The 16,576-nt window shown below is 43.4% G+C and overlaps 1 long non-coding RNA gene across 1 annotated transcript in view; it reads left to right on the plus strand.

Annotated features, from left to right (window-relative positions):
- The window catches only part of LOC135315600 (uncharacterized), a 67,076-nt gene extending 58,564 nt beyond the window's left edge, over positions 1–8,512 (plus strand). Inside the window, exons 5-6 of the long non-coding RNA XR_010375081.1 lie at positions 6,284–6,404; positions 8,168–8,512. This is a non-coding gene — a long non-coding RNA (uncharacterized LOC135315600). The remainder of the gene's footprint in view (positions 1–6,283; positions 6,405–8,167) is intronic.
- Positions 8,513–16,576: the final 8,064 nt, after the last annotated feature.

Consider the following 16,576-nt stretch of genomic DNA (forward strand, 5'->3'; position numbering starts at 1 on the left):
CTAGGAATCAAACGATTTCCCAGTCACTCTTCTGTTCCTGGGAAAGCTTTTTTTCCTAACGAGGGCCTTATGCTTATGATTTGCTCCGCTATGCAGAAAAGCTTCAACTGGGACTTTAATTCAGAAGACATTTGTTTCCTTCTACAAGAGGTAGTCTGAATCAGTGTGTTGATGCCAAGAGATCAAGCCCTTTACTCCTTGTTGAGTAGGCAACTTTCTTTTTTTCTTTCCCTCTTTCTTCCTCTTCCAAGGTGAAAAGCTCTGCATTGTTTCTCTGGTCCCACACAGAATGGTGGAGGACTAGCTGTATTTTACAAACAAACAGAGACAGAATGCTGCACTGGAAAGACTTTAGTCTGATTGTTCTTAGGTACGTTGAAATACCATATAGAGATATCATATGCTAAATCAGTCAATAGCAACTTGGAAATTATTAATCCCTTTTTAGCCAAAACATCCCAAACTTGTGAAGCTAAAAGTAAAATGAGGTTTCTGATCATGTCCCTTTTGCAGACCATCTTCCATGAGATCCCAGTATTGTGTGTACTTCTAACACTGTGTAGCTTGGTGCATGATTAATGAGCTTAGTATAATGCCATGTTTGTTTATTCATACCTACTTCAGATTTATTAGATGAAATATCCTGAAAGTCAGTGTTGGAAATCAGAAAGCATGGAGCTAGTCTTTTGATGAATAATTTGTTGAGCAGTTGATGCTTTTGTAGACGTAAATCATTAGTTAAATAAACATGACTATAGACAACAGAATGATCCTGGAACGGTAGTCTCTGCACCCTGAAGCTTAACCAGTCCCATTCGCACAAAGTTCCTGTAGGCCTTGTGGAGCTGCTGCCTTGTACATGCAATGATCTGCTTGTCAGCTGCACGGTGGCAGCTGGTAGCAGTCTGGATTAGCAGGAACTCCCCAGGCATTGCTGTGCTGGGAACAGTCATCGGCTGCTTCTTACTTTGTGGGGAGCAATTGCTCCTGGCTTCAGTAGGCTTTGGAGCCAGACCTCTTTTTAGTTATTTACAGTACTTAGAGAAGAGGACATCTACATGAACTACAGTTTGCATGGATTATCAGAGCACAGCTCTGCTTGTGCTTTCAAATTTTCATTCATTTTTATTGCACAATGTATTGTCTTAAGCACTTTGCAAGATGTGGCAGGAAGGATGCAGAAACATGGGGCTGCGTTTCCTGCAGTAAGTCCATCTTTCCCTCTTTAGTGGACTGAGGTCTCAAAGGGAAAGTCCAAGAGTCAATAAAGGCAGGGAATAACGTGGTTAACAGGGCTGAGTGGGCAGATGCTGGGCAGGTCGTAAGTCCAAGCATGGTCTGATGCAAGAGGTTGATGTTCTGTAGGAAGTTCTGAACATAATTAACAAACAACAGAGACCAAATTCTTTCCTCTGAGTCTTTCTCATCTGGAAGAAAGAATGGAAAGGAAAACCTTGCTTATGCAGAGCTCAGAGATGTGCATTATTCCAGAACAGTGGGGCTGAAATATAACTTTAAGTGTTTAGGGCAAGGATAAGCCTTTAAAAAGCCTTTCATTTAGAGATCTGGAAACCTGGAGAAACTGAGGTGAAGATCTCTGCTTGCACTGAGAGCTGATTTCTCGAGGTCAGTGGTGCTGGGGTCAGTTTTGACTGTGGAGGACTTCTGTTTTTTAATAATTGCACAGAGACATCTCAATATTTTGTCAAGAGAATGTAATGAAACCAAAGGACAGTGGTTTATCTGAAAATACTGAAGTGAAATATTTGTGTTGTGAATGTTAGACTGTAGGAGTCAGGCTGGTATTTTGCCAGAAAATGTGATTTGGGGGAATTCTGTGGAAATTTTAAGTATAATAAACAAAAGCTGTCTGGCAAAGGTATGACATCCAATATTTTTATCTTCTGAAAAAGACTTATTTAAGAAATACTACAGATATGTGAACAATTGAACAGTGCAAGGGGTGGGGGATGAAACTATGTTCTTCCTTTAATCGTCATTTAATTTCCTTCTGACCAATTTCATTTAAGTATCAGAATGATTGATTTCTAACTGCACCCAGCAAAAAAAAAAAAAAGAGAACTGTTTCTTTTTACTCTGTTTAAATTTCAAGCTTGATGTAGATTTTTAGAAAGGAATGTCTTTATGGAAATTGGCAATGCCAATAGACTTACAGTTTTCAAAGGGAACTCAATCCAGGCTTCATCAGTTCAGTTACTTTTATATATGTATATTTTTATATATGTGTGTGTATATGATGTATATGTGTGTGTGTATATATATATACACACACCCTCTGCTGCACTTTTATTTTAAAAAAGAACTCAAAGAAATCAGACTTCAATTCAGCTACTTATCTAAATATTCTCCATAGGTAGATATGTACTCGGCTGAGTAGCAGCTAAATTGATAGCTGCCCTAGAAACATTGCCCTTACACTTTAATATCACAAAGGTCTTCTGTTTTAATTCCTTATATATAAGGAAAAACAGAATGGGTTCCAGTGTGAATAGGACAAAAATATGGGATGCACTTGTGTGTGAAGTTAAACATATGTGCGAGTGCTCAAAGTACTGCAGCCTAACAAAAATTACAGATCTGATAATTTTCAATTACTTTTTCACTTAAAATGGCTCATGAATGGCTTTTTATTCTTGTTTGGAAATATATTTTATTTTAGATTTTAGACAGTATTTCAGATTGCACAAAACATACAGCTCTTACTTGTAGAGCAAACAGAACAAGCCATTATGCTGGAAAACTGCTCTGTGTCTGCCTGAGTCTTCTCCCCATTTCTCTTAGTTATTACAGATGGCTTGAAATGCCTCCCTTTTTTGTGCTTATGTACAATGCTTATCTTGCATCCATATTTTCTATCCACTAGATCATACTGTATGGAAACAGTGTGAAAGTTAAAAGTTATTTTGGCCATGTATCAAAGTTATTTCAGGAGTAATCTTGCTCATAATTTTCCATTAATATGTAGTATTTTTATAACAAATTATTTTTTTTCTGGCAGTCTTTATTCATCAAAAAAGATTTTTGTGTTTCTCCAAATGGGTAACTCAGTGCCTTTTTATTGGCTCTAAGCCTAAACTTCAGCAAGTGTGTGATCAAGTATACCAGAAAAATCCTTTGTCCATTGCTAAACCTTATGAAACTGTAGATCAAAAGAATTTTCCTATCTTACAAGGACTGTGGTACTATTCATGGGCTAAAAATGACTGTCAAAGTAATAAAACAACTACTGTTGTCAGGGAAAGATTAAAAGCAGCAGCTGGATTGTACACAGTCAACTTTAAAATCTTTCTCTAGGAAGGTAGAAGCTTTAGAAAATGATCTGGCTTTTCAGTTGATTTGCCATGATTGGCAGCCCCATAAAATGGCTACTGACACAGGAACTCGCAAAAGAAAGAAGCCTTTTTTTCCTTATAAAGAGAATATTCTGCTTCTTCCTTCTCCCAAATTGGACTCTGCACTTGGAAGTGAGATGTAATGCAAGTGCCATGGTGATGATGGGTGCCAGCCTTTTCCTCTGTTTTATCCAATTTACCTATCCTCTTCTTTTCTGAAATCATTCCTGCTGTCAGTTTTCTGCAGCTTGTATTTTAACCTATGTTGTTCTTACTATTTAAGTTTTGTTCCTCAAGTTCCTCTGTACATTTTTCAATTCTCCTTAAATTCAGTATATTGCAACATTGGTTTCCATGTAATTTTTCCAAGATCATAATCAGCTGGAACAGTACCAAAAACATCTAATCTCTATTCAAATTCTACCTTTATCCCCATTATCAAGGAGTGAAATTTTTTAATTGTCTCCAAACTTCTAGCCATCCTGATCCTCAGGTTAGCATTTGTGCAATCTTTGAAACTTTATTTATGCAAGGTCAGTGTAATAGTTTCTTTAATTAACTCCTTTCTTTCCATTTTAATTATCTTTCTTACTTCCAGTCATCCAGACTTTCTTGTTCTACTGAATGAAGTAGACTGTCTTTCTACCTGTATCACAAGATTTTGCCATCTACTTTGCACTTGTTGGTGATTTTCCCCAGATTGTTGTTGTGTCTTTGGGGTTTTCCTTCCATATACCTTTTGATTTACATTTATTTCTTAACCTCTTCCCTCAAATATTTATGACTACATAACTTGTTAACTTGGAGGGTAGTTTATCTTTCTTTCATCCTGACAGCACCACTGGAAATCAACTAAATGGTTTGCCAACCCTTTTCTTCTCCCTGGCCTCTGATTCTAGCCCTCCTAGTATATCAGATTGTAATCCTGGGCTCCACATTGCCCCGCAAACATCACTGTACCTCTCCTCACCTCTGCTTGGCTAGATTAATAAATGTAAGACCTGTTTGTCTGTGCTGTTTTCCCTCAGGGTTATGTGCAATGGAGTTATGAAACGGGCAACTTTGTTCCACTGCACCCTTTTTCCCATGCACTGGTCTTAAAACCATGTATGTGTTTGCCTTTTGTGTGTGTAAGAATACCTGGGTGTTGCATAATTTGTCACAACTCAAATTCAGTAGTGGTGGTCGTGCCAGGCCTGTAACGTGCCCAGTTTGTAAACATGTACTGCTTCTTCTTGCCCATTCAGATACTCAGCTTTGAACATGCTGCCCCGCAGTTATCAGGTAGCACCAGCAGCATTCTTCATATCTGTGCTGAGGATGGAAAACTTCAGCTGGGAGCCAAAAGCTACTGTCCCTTCTGATGGTTGAACTGATTCAGAAGGAATAGTGCACAGAATAGCTGCTGAGTAGGAGAGGCACTGGATGCGTCGCTGGTGCAGTGGCAGGCAATGTGGTCCACCCCCTCCGCAGCTACCCTGCTTACAAACTCCCTTTACCCAAATCTATAAGCACAACTGTCTGAATGCCTTCAGCTTCTTTTTGGGATCAAGCTCTAACAGCGGCAGGAAGCCTCACCCTTGCTGACCGTGGACCTTGTAAAAGAAAAGGACAATGTCTGATGTTTTTTTCAGATCTTTCTGAAGGAGAAATATAGATAAAAGCAAAGCTCTTTGTGACTGATTTTTTTTCACTATCTACTTGAAAGGCAGTGGGTCAGAATTAAGGCATTTTTGCTGCGGAGGAAATGTGTGGGATGTTGGCTGCAAGCCAGTAGCCGCGAACATCCCTGCTGCACTAGGAATACTTGAATGAAGTGGGTGTCAACCTCAGGAGAGTGGGCAGCACTACCTATATCAGAGGGAAAACCTCTTCATTGGGATTCAAGGAGTAAAAACATTGAATGGAGATAAACCAATGTGGTAGATTTTCCTGTGAGGGACAGCGAAAAAGCAAGAATCGTCACCCAGTCTGGAAGAACATCCTCTAAGGTTCTGTGCCTGTCAGGTTCCATTCATTCTGCGGAAGAAGAGATCCGTACAGTCCCTGGCTTCTCTGACAATTTTAGTTTCATCTTCTGGTTTTGTTTTCTCAGCACACAGAATGATGAAATAACATCCGGAAACTTTCCGCCAGTAGTCCTTGCTACAGCCAGTCTTTAAGTATTTTTTTTCCAAAACCAGAATAAAGATCTGAAGTGTGTCAAATGCTTCTATAGAATATAACTTATCCAGACACTCATCCTGCTCGTGTCCAGCTGGATATCCACTGGGGGGAAAAAAGTGATTTCTAGAGTTCCTTTGTAGCACTAAATTATGAATCTGAAGGATCAAACAGAATGCTCCCAGTGTTGTCTTTTTCATTGTTATCTGCCCTAGTTAGAGTTAAGCCATCTCACTGAGTCAGTCACCAGTTCTATCCAGTCTAAATATGACCACATTTTTCTTGACTCAAGTCCATCATCAAAACATCATGCCAGTGAAATAGTTTTTCTTTCCAGCTCCAGTAATGTGATACATAAGCAACAGATTTCTTTTTTTTTTTTTTTTTTTTGTCCAAAACTACAGATCTGGTCTCCGTATGCATGAGGGAAAGGAGATTCCCATTTTATTTGTGACATCATTGAATATTAGAGAGTAATATATTCATTTTTTCAAACAAGGAAAATGACAATGATGGAAAAGGAGAAGGAAGTGTTTTGGCTAAGTGTTGGCACTTGGCAAATGTGGCCATATAAAAACAGAATGGCTAGCATAGAGCATCACAAATACTTTAAAAAGCTCTTCCTCTCTCATGGAAAATAAACAGATACTGGACAAGTGACAAAACTACTTCTGAATAAATCTTGATGTTTACATGGTAGTGAAGATTTAGGTTTTGGATACAGTTGTGCATGTTGGCTCAAATATGTCTGGTCTAATAACACCGAGGTTACAGAAAGCTGGAGCATCTAAAGTGACAGCTAACTGACATGGATGAAAAAAGTGAAACTGAGCAGGATTTGGGACAACTAGACCCATGAACTGGAGCGAGCCTACCAAAGGAGACAAGGTAATTATTGGCTTTGCTTTTATTATGGATAATAGCTTCGTGTTGACAATTTGCCTTTCAAATTCTGGTTTCGGAAATGGACCATAACAATGTGTTTGTGGACAATGGATTTGCAGTGTCCTACCTCCTGGGCAGAAAGCCTGGGGTGGGGAAAACAGCATTAGTGCTGCAGGGCTGCGCAGTCCCCATGGCTGGTAAGCTGAAAATCACCAAACAACCAACAGAGCAGGTTTAGGTGGGTTGATGGGTAATGTCTGGTGTGAATCAAGCCTGTAAGATCAGGGGAGAAATGTACTTGCTAGAGCAAAACTAATTGTTGGAATCCTAATGAGCTGGAAAAGTGAATTAGGGCTGCAGCTTGGAAAAAGGGGTGAGAATGAGGAAACATGCAGCCAGGAGAGCCCATTAACTGATGGATGTGACGGAAGCTGTACTGGCCAAGGTAAGTGTGGACACCTATGAGAAGGCACAGGACAGAACCAGGAGTCAAAGTCTGAGATGAGGAGAAGGACCTGGAAGAAAGCTTAATGGCAGCAAACACAGAAAGGAGAGAAGGAATGATGCAGAGAAGGTTTGGATGCAATATTAGAAGATGCTTAGCCACTTCAGCAAGAAAAATGATCTGAGGGGTAAAATACTCAGGAAAGTGGAAGAAAGGAATGTAACTGTAATGTCTTCTACCGTGAAGACCTTTCTTTTTCTGAGATCCCTGGGTAGCAAGGAGCAAATTAGCAAATCTGCAAAATAAATTTTAAAAGTAACCACACTTTCTGCTCTGAGAGAAAAGTTTAAAACCTCTAACATAGTTTTTCTAAGGAAAGGGAAAATGTGCCAGAGGGCTGAGGGTTCTTAACACCAAGTTATAAACCTTTGAAAATAGGATTTTATAATGGAAATGCAGAGATCATTAACTATTGTAAGCACCTCTAAGAATGACACCTCTATAGTAAATTACATTCAAATTAATATAAAACTGTAAAGATTCCCTGACAGCTTTGATTATGTAAGTTGATTTTAGTAGTTAAATGTTGACTTTCTATAATGCATTCTCCAAATATTATACTGAATGCTGCATCATATATAACAATTACCATGTCACAGTGCTATTTTGTGTAAATTAAATTATTGACAGCAATATAATTTTGTATTCACTTTATTATTTTGATTCATTTTTCTGTCAAAATATACAATGACTCTTCACTAGATTTAGAAACCAGAAAAACTCTTTAGATGGTGAAGTATTATTCTCCATACATTATTTTTCCTTAGCCTGTAATGAGGTTGGGGGGGAGAGAAGCAACATTTCATTCCTTCTCTGACACTGTGTGTGCTTTTAGACATGTTGTCAACTTCAAATTGTGTTACAGTAAGTGTGCTTATCAGAAAGCCTGCAAAGCTCATGGCAGCCCTGGTCAGCCTCTCTGGGCGTGCTGCAGACCTGGTGTTTTTCGTGTGCTCCAGCACAAGCACTGCCCTGAATCACAGGATGGGGTTTATGATATGGTGATTATTCAGCCTAGCTTTAAGGAAGACCCGTTGTACATCACAGGGTGAATACTTCCTGTTCTTTGGTATTTCTTATGGATATGAGTAAAAAACATCATCTGTTTGGGGCTGCTCTGTCTTCACACCTTTTCTTCCCATGTCATTTGTGGGTTATGGCAACAGTGACTGTTCCTCCTTGGTGCCTGGAAAGTACTTGCAGGTTGCGGTTGTAACTGCAGATTGATACTTCTCACGCAACACTTAAATTTTCTCTTTAGCTGTCCTCCAGATGCACAGCCTGTCAGCTCCTCACGACCTGCTCAAACCTAGAGTGTGGAAACCGGGACACCAGCTGCGTCTTCCTACTGGATCTCAGCTCTTTTCTAGGCAGGTACCCTGACCTCCACTGCAAACCAGTCCAGCTGGCTCACTTCACGTAAAAGCTCAAAGTCTGCATCAGAAAGACACAGGCAGGCCCCAGAGTGACTCTGAAACATGGTTTTGGGTGCCATCCCACAAGGCGGAAGAAATGGGCTCAGCTGCATTCAGGCAGAAAAAGGGCTGAATCCAGCATGCCGCACACGGTGGGCAAGGGCTAGGCATAACAATTCCCTCCATTCTGAGTGGTGGTAGAAAGGCTCAGAAAATGCTTGTCTTCTCAGCTGGCCCAGACCAAGGAGGTTGGGAAAGCCTACACTGCAGTCTCAGTGGGGTTTGGTTATGGCTTAGATGCAGCCAAGCCTTAGTCACATCTGCATCTGCTCAATAATAAAAAGCAAAGGCACGCTGGCACTCCTGAGAGCCCAGGAAGCAGTTTCTGGTCCCTGGTCCAGTGAGGGCAGACTTGTTTGTGGCCAAACAGCTGTGCGCTAGCTCCCTCATCAGCAGGCTGGCCCAGCTCTGTGCCCTGTGTAGTGCCCTGGGAACCTTAAACGTAAAGATTATTTTTCAGATGCTCTTTGCAAATATGTTATTCAGCTGTACTGAGCACGCAGAGTTGAGGAGGCTGAGGGGAAAGCTGCAAGTTGCCAGCATGGTGAGGACGGGACAGGGAATGAGAGGTAACAAAGGAGGGCTAAAACATCTCTGAGTTCACCATGGATTTAGCAGTGTTCTCCAAATACATCAAAGTTCATTCATCTGTTGACCCGAAGTTGTGAACACATAAATAAAATATATTCACTTTCTATGGCAGCACAAAATTGCAAAAACTCACCTGATACTGATTAAATATGCTCAGCCATTACAGTTGCATTTAATTCAGTAAGAAATGTTATTGTTACGCCTGCAGCATACACCAAACTCCCTTGTGCTCAGCTTTAAGGGGCAGAAGCCCAAAGAGACGCTTGGCAGTCTCCATTGTGGCTTAGTGGTAGTGCTGAAAGTAGATGTCACTTCTTAGCCTGGATCATTCCTTTTTCACTTTGCTTAGCCTCTGTTTGATAAGGCACATTCAAGATGTGTGGTGGCAGCAGTAGCAGTAGTGTGGATGTGGAAAAGAGTGTGTTTGCCTGAAGACTGATCTGGTTTTCTGTTAGGTGGTCTGATAGGAAAAATATTAGAACTTTGTCAGCCTTGCCCTCCTAAGACATTGGTATTGACGTGTATTCTGTTGGCAAACTGGACGTATTAACAGTTATTGCAGAGACAATCGTGGAAGCTCCACGTCAGCATGACCATTTGTGTTAGCTGGTTTATAAAATTCCAGGAAGTCATGGATGGATGGAAGAATAATTTCCTTCTAGCTTCTTGTCTAACATTTAGCAGCCAACCCTCCTTTGAATGTTTAACTTGTAAGGAAAGATCTTGTCCTGCATCTTTCTGCATGTGATTACATGTGTCTTTCCCTGTATGGAGCAGTTTCACACAGAAACACGTGTACAGCAGTACAGTTTTAATAGAACCAGCTTCACTTGGGAGCAGACAAATAGACTTGGGTATTCTTCTGCCACAGGCACAAAACACTAAGCCATGATGCTGAATTTCTCATTTGGCCTCATTTCTTGTTTGGTTTGCCAATGTGGGAGTTAATCGTATAAACACAGAAATATGGGGGGTAGGGAGAAATTTGTCCTGTGCTGTCCTGTTCATGTAGCTCCGGTTTTTGCTGGCTTTGTTAATGTAATGCTTACAGCAGTTGAATTGGCAGGGGTGATGAGGAGCAGGTGGTGATGAGGAGTTAATGTGAGAAGATGTGGAGAAATCATGTTGCTCAATAGGAAATTGTTCCTCCCAGCATATTCCTGTGCTAGCCCATACAAGTGGAACTCTACAACAGTATCCTGTGACTACACCAGCAGATACAACAGCATTGACTTCAAGTGTTAAACAAATATATATCCTGTTCCAGCTAATTCTGGCATCTGAGATTTTAGGTGGCAGTCATTCTGCTTGATGTGTGAGTGCCCAGACATTGTGGCGATTAGCTAGGCCTTGTTAGGACCTCAAGTTACTAACCTGGAGAGAGGGATTTTTCACAAAAGGAGGATTTAAAGCTAAAACAGAGCAAACAAGAACTATCAGCTGGTTATCCTGAGAGTTGGGAAAGACAAACCTGCTGGGCAGGTATTCCCTAACAATGTCATTTTGATTTTACCAGCCTGCCTTCTCGTCAGTGTATCCTCTATTTGTTCAAAGAAAATCATCTGCCTCTCTCAGTTATTTCAAAGTAAAGTCACAAGAATAGCTTGTTCCCACTCTATTCCAAATATAGCTGTTGGCAGCAATTGCTGAAATAAGGGGGAAGGAAAAGGAACTACCAAGGAAGAGGAAAGGCAGGAGGGGGAAGAGAGAAAAGGGAGCTGAAAAGGTTGGACAATAGAGAGTAAGGAGAGAGACGTGAATGAGAGGGGAGGTGAAAGAATAAGGACAATACACTGCAGCAGAGAAAATGAATCAAAGCTAGAAACAAACTCCTGCAAAACAGGTGGAAGCAGCCCAAATACAGAATGAAAAGGACCGTGCCCACCCTCAGGAGCAGTTTGAGTTTTAGCCTTGAGAAGTAACCAAACCTTAAATAAAATCATGTCCAATTTTGGCTTTCACTCAGATTGCAGGGGTTAGAGCATCAGAAACTTATGCTAATTTACACCGCTTGAAGATCCTGGCCTTAGAAATTTTAAAGCAAAACATGTTGCTTATTTTAATCTCTTGTGGGATTTTTTTAAAAACACCTCTGCTCCAATAAACTATGTTGGCAGTTTCTGACAGAAAGCCATCCATTGGGTGACTCTGCTGAAAATGAACCTGAACACCCTTTTCCTCAGGACTTCACAGTCAGGATGGTCTCCTGGTGAGACTGGAGCATGTAGACATGCCCTCGGGAGCAGAAAATGAATGATGATAAAAACTAAGGAAAAGCCAGAACCACACTCAGACTGATTTACCCAGAGCAAAGAGCTGAGGGTTTTCAACGCTCAAGGCAGACTGGTTTAAGACCAAAGCACAGAGAAATGAGACATAAATGGAAACAGGTTCTGAGAAGTGGCGCATAGACAGGGCAAATGAAATGACTCCTTGGTAATCTAGAAATCCTATGAATGGCTCCAGCTTCCCTGGAGGGGTGAGAAGTTTCTGAAAATCACCCCTCAGAGCTCTTCTGCTTCTCTTCTCAGAAGACTGCTTGGAATATGGTGCCAGAGTTCTGCTTTCCTTCCTGATCTGCTGAAAAGAGATGCCATACATGACCTTACTCCTGAGCTGAGGATAAGAAGCTGTACCCAGTTCTGAAGGCACTGTTTCCTATAAACTGAGCATGTCCAGAAAGCCTTCTGACAAGCTTTCTGAGTAGTCAAACACTAGCGAATGGGACCAACAGGAGAAATGAAAATGCGACACTTGCTACACTTTTATTTCAGTCCTTCAAGGAAGAAGGCCACTTGCATGGAAAAGGGATGTGCCCGATTACTCTCTCTCTGGGTGCCCAGTGCAGCCAGGGGACAAGGCGGTATTTACACAAAGCACAGGACATGTTAGAGCAGGAGATACAAGCATAAGTGAAACTAGTTTCAGGAGAAAGGACTGGAAAGTAGAGCTTAGCAGTCAGACTATTGCTATTCAGAAACAAAGTTGTCAGTATTTTGAGTCTTCTCACATGAATGGTATGTCTGAGTTATTTGTCCCTGGTATGAGAAGCGACTTTTTAAAAAAAGTTTTGGTGCCCAGCAAGCATCATGCAGAGCTGATATTTTAGCCTTTTGTTAGCCCCCTCTGTAGCTTGCTCCCAGCACCCCTCCGGGTATGCTGTCTTTACCCTGACACCTTCAGGGCTACGGGGGTTACAGCCTGTGGGACAGCCGGCAGGCGGCCCTGCTGCCCTGGGTGGGACCTCCAAAGCAACGGGGCTAGCCTTTGGTCTCCCTCTAGGTAGCATGTCTGTGGTGTAAAGCTTTCGCGGTGCTGCTATGCGGTGAAGCCCCAGCAGCAAGCGGCCCAGCGCAGCGCGTTTTGCTCAGCTGCCGTGTCCTCGGCGGCTCCCGGGAGCATCTTCCCCCAGGAGAGGGCAGTGGAGCCCGCACAGGCTCCCCGCTCCCCTCCCTCGCTGCGGGAGCCGCCTCTCCCGCGGGTGTTGCGTGAGGAACGAAAGGGGTGAGAGCAGGTAGGACTCCGGATTTAACACAAATGCTAGAAACCGTGTACGGGAATATCCAGGAAATGTTCTGCACGTTTAATAACGAGAATAGGTCTTGGGTAAAGGAGTTTGTTGTTGCTTTTATTTGACTGGAAATCTTCTCCGTCACATGTACTTGTTTACAGCCGTCCAAACTTAAACTAGTAACTTGCTGATTCCACAGGGGTTTGTTTAATTCCTATAGCCCAAATTAGAAAATGTTATTGACATTTAAATAGCCCTTCAGGACGCTGCTAAGGCTCTCCCGAGCCAAATCCTCACAATAAAGTCATTTACTTATTTCGAATTTACAGGCATTCATCCTAAGACAACAAGCGGCCTTGGCTGAAAACCGCAGAGTGTGGTTTCGAGGTACCGTAATTAAGGGCAGGCTGGGATGCCTTCTCCTCTACTCTATAACCATCCCCTTCCCCTAGCATGCCCACAGCCAGGCAGCTGTTTTCTGTAGGCTCATGTTTACAGCAGGTTTCCCTGGCTGGGTACCAGGTTTTGGTGACCGGCCAGTGCAGGCTGAGAGCCTGTGTCAGGCCTGTGAGGGGCAGGCAGGGTAGGTTTAAGGGAAGTGGCTTTTGCCTGCAGCCTGGCAATCCAGCGGCCACCCCTGGCAAGACAAAAGGGATAAGTAAACAAGCATTTCTTCCTGTAAGGACATGCCAGATCTCTCTGCTCCCGGTGAAAAGGGGCAAATTTAGGAAATGCTGAAAGCCAGCTTTGGAGAGAACTTTTCTTTTACATGAAATGTAACAACCCCAACCCGAACCTAGCCCAGACTTAGGACAGATGTCGCTTGCTTTTGTCAGCGGGCAGGGTCACTCACCTCCTGTCCAGGAACAAGTTCCTGCTCCCAGCTGAGTCCCCACACCCGAGGGGGCCTGCTGAGCTGGGGCTACCTTAATGATGCCGAAAGCAGTGGGGCGCACAGCGGAGGTGGCAGGGTGCGTGGCCCACGCAGCATTGCTGCTGCTAGCCCATGAGGTTGGCCGAGTTGCTACAAAAGCATAGTTACTCCACGGAGGGATGACCCAAATGTGTGATGTTAAGCTGGTTAAATGGTGCTGACAGCTCCACAGAGGATGAGCTGCCTTTTCTCCCTCAGCCACTCTCAAGCTCAGGTATGGAGGCAAGGACAATTTTATTTTCACAGCTCCTGTCTCAGGTCCTTATAGTAGAGAATGACTACAGGAAAATATGCACAGTGGAACATCTGCTCGCACCTTGTTAAAAGAACAAATACATTAAATCCAAAGGGGGCTGGTTCAAAGAAATTGGGAATAAAAGAGAAGTTCCGCCCTTCAGCTCTGAACCCTCCTGAGCCAGTGCTATACCCTGTCGGACATGTCATGTGTGTACGACGCGCAGCTCCTCTCTCAGTGCGAGTGGGGCTTTGGCAATTTACACCAGCAATCTGTCCATCATATGAAACCACGTGGTTTATAGGAACCACAGGAATCAGTAGGATTTTTTGCGTGTAAGGCTCATTGACGTCAGTGCGAGTTGGACGGTCTAACCCTCAGAGTCTGGTACAATCAGCCAAACGGGGATCAAAGGCACGAAGCACACGCAAAGCACTACAGCAAGAATATCTGAAAAGGGACTAGAAACATTTGAGTTTCATCTGTCAACGTCTTCCTGAAGACTGAGCATTAACTACGTTTCCATCTTGCCCTGCACCAGATCCTGCCGCCATTCAGACAAAGCCCCCATTGAGAGAAGTCGAGTGACTTGATTGTCTGTGTAAAGGCTGGAAATCAGAAAAGATTTACCCTGTGCCTGAGAAGGCTTTTAGACTTAACCAACAAAGCCAACTAATAGTAGTATTCCTTAGGTGAAGTTAGCCAGAAGGTACGTTAAATTTTATTTGTGTCAGTCTTTCATGGAATCCTTCTCCATAGTGGAAGAACATTAAGTTTGCCGAGTTAGTTCAAAGGTGGAACTGAGATTGTGGGGTGGTTAAGGTGGGATGTGAAACCTTGGTTCTTCTTTCTGCTTGTGTGCATTACGATTCAGTGTTGTCGGTGGGCACATGGTATTTTCAGATAATGCAGGAAGATATTATGGAGTGTCCCTAAAACCTGCATCTCATACGTCTGCGGCTTTTCGCAGTAAGGAAGATACTGTACTTGGAGTTACCTGTTTCTCAAATTCATGCAAAGTAACTTGCCCCACTGCACGACAGATTCCAATATTTTGTTCTTTCATAGTAGTGATTAGACCAATTATAGCTCAGCTGTAATGGAAAGGTACAATACAATTGCTCCTACTTCTCAGTCAAATTTCCCAGAACCTGTCTGTCTCTGTCTCTCTGTCACAATTTAACTTTTAAATTGAGATGGGGTTTTTAAACGAAAATATCTAGAATCCTACTGGAATTGAGCACGAGCTTTCTTTCAACTAAATCTCATATGCCAAACGGTATTGGCTGTACATTAAGTGCTAGAAAGGACTGGTAAGAAAATCTACGTTAAAAACCACAAAGTATTATGTATTTACTAATTACTGCGCACACTTCCCCGATCACCCACAAAGGAAAATATCTAGGTTTATGCGTACTGTTCCTTAGCAAGTGTGACAAATGCCCCTAAAACTTTTACTTTTTCAGGCACCCTCCCGCCTACCCACCGGCTCTGTGGCCACTGGACAAGTGGTGAACCTTGGAGCGTCACCAAAGGCGGTGAAACAGAACTGGAGCAGCTGAAGAGAGCGCCTTTCTCAGCTAGGATGTGAGGTGTTGCATGGATAAAGAGGGGCCTGGGAGACAGACGCTCCGTGACAGCATTTGGGACCTGAGGCAGAGGTATGCACATGCGCCATAGGGACACCCGAGCATGCCACACTTCCGCGGCACGTGCTGTAATGTACTAAAACCTGCAAATATTGATATCTGCAGCTAAAAATGAAAGTGAGGAGAGTTTTTAGCCATCCTGTGTATTCTCTGGCTTGTTGCTTTGAACAGGAGCGCACTGCTGTAGCATGTCTCGTACGTTGCTGTGTCTTGCTGATGCTCAGGTTGTCAATGGGTACTTTTTTTCCTGCAGACCACTGAAAAGGGGCCTTGCACGCTACAGACCATATGTGAGAGCTGATTTCCTAAACGCAGGAATAAACAGCCACGAGATGAAATATTCCTAAGTAATGAGATTAGTGACATGAACATAGCATGGGATACAGCTTTCAAAAATAATTACATCTGACACCCTCATCAGCCAGAAGATGTAGGGGCTGCGAGCTCTGAGGAACAGCATATGAAAGATTAGCTTCTCCTGGGAAGGGAGGCACAAGGGAGGTTATTTTTAGTACTTTGGGAAATAAAAAAAAAAAGCTAGAATTTAAGCACTCTTTGGTTTGATACCCTCGTTACGGAGGAGATGGTAGGGAAAGAAAAGGAAAAAGGGGAATGGAAGGGGTAGGGAGGGGTGTTGGGAAGCTGTTGAAGCGAGAGGCTGGTCCGGGCAGGGTGGGAGCGACGGGAGGGGCCGGGGCCGTCGGGGAGACATTCCGTGCCCCCCCGCCGCCCCGTCCCCGGTTGCGCCCGTCGGTACAATAACAACCCACCGACGGCGGAGCTGGCGGTTCCGTTTTCTTGACGGTATATATAGATCAGACACTTTCCAAAAAAAAAAAAACAAAACCACCACGCAGCGCCGCGCTCGCTCTGCTCGGCGCCTCTTTCCACCCGTAATTCAGCAGGAAAAAAAAAATATCTTTTTTTTTGTTTTAATTGAGAAAGGAGAAGCCGGATTCCGTGAATGCGGCTGTTTTCTGACCCGCCGCCGCTTTGCGGTCACGGGCTGCTGAGAAAGTGATCGGGGTCCGGCGGGGCGGCCCCGGGACCTCCTCTGTTTTTCCGAGCTTTTTTTTTTTTCTTTTTTTTTTTTTTTTTAAATTTTCCGGAACGAGCCCTAAAAAGGACAGGCGGGGCGGGGCCGGATCCTCGCCTTTTTAGGACAAGGGCCCCGCCACCGGAATACCCCCCTGGGCGGCGCGGCGGGGCGGCGGCGGGGGCCGGGGCGGGCCGGGGCCGCCCCCGCGGGGCGCGGAACGCGGGTGGGGTGCGGGG

Source organism: Phalacrocorax carbo, chromosome 13 (genome assembly GCF_963921805.1).
Source record: "Phalacrocorax carbo chromosome 13, bPhaCar2.1, whole genome shotgun sequence".
In the NCBI taxonomy this organism is placed as follows: Eukaryota; Metazoa; Chordata; class Aves; order Suliformes; family Phalacrocoracidae; genus Phalacrocorax; species Phalacrocorax carbo.